Source organism: Lontra canadensis, unplaced genomic scaffold, assembly GCF_010015895.1.
Source record: "Lontra canadensis isolate GAN:19392208 unplaced genomic scaffold, GSC_riverotter_1.0 scaffold194, whole genome shotgun sequence".
NCBI classification, from domain to species: domain Eukaryota; kingdom Metazoa; phylum Chordata; class Mammalia; order Carnivora; family Mustelidae; genus Lontra; species Lontra canadensis.
Genome location: NW_022631188.1, coordinates 408,637 through 409,163, shown reverse-complemented (window position 1 = coordinate 409,163; position 527 = coordinate 408,637).

Here is a 527-nt window from a genome sequence, read left to right as displayed (position 1 = left end):
CATAGATATTTCAATAAATAGATATTTCATATAAATAGATAAAAAGCCTCAATATTATCGAGATGTCAGTTCCTCCCAGTTTGATCTATAGATTCAGTGCAATCCAATAGGAATTACAGAAAGTAATTTCACAAATATTCACAAAATGATTCTAAAGCTTATATGTAGATACAAATGACTCAGAATAAACAGCACAAAACGGAAGAACAAAGTCAGAGGACTGTCACTATTTGACCGCAGATTTACCCTAAAGTGACAGTAATAAAGACAGTGTGGTGTTGGTTTAAAAAAAAAGAAAGATAAACGGATCAATAAAGCAGAAGAGAGCCCAGAGAAGGACCCACACAGTCAACGGATCGTTGAGCAAAGGCGGTTCATGAAGCGGAAACAGTCCTTCAACAAGTGTTCCTGGAACCAATGGATGTCCACGTGCAAAAGAAAAAAAAGACAGGCAAAGAATCTAGACACAGACCTTAGCCCTGTACAAAACTACACTCAAAATGGATCCTAGACCTATATTAAAATAT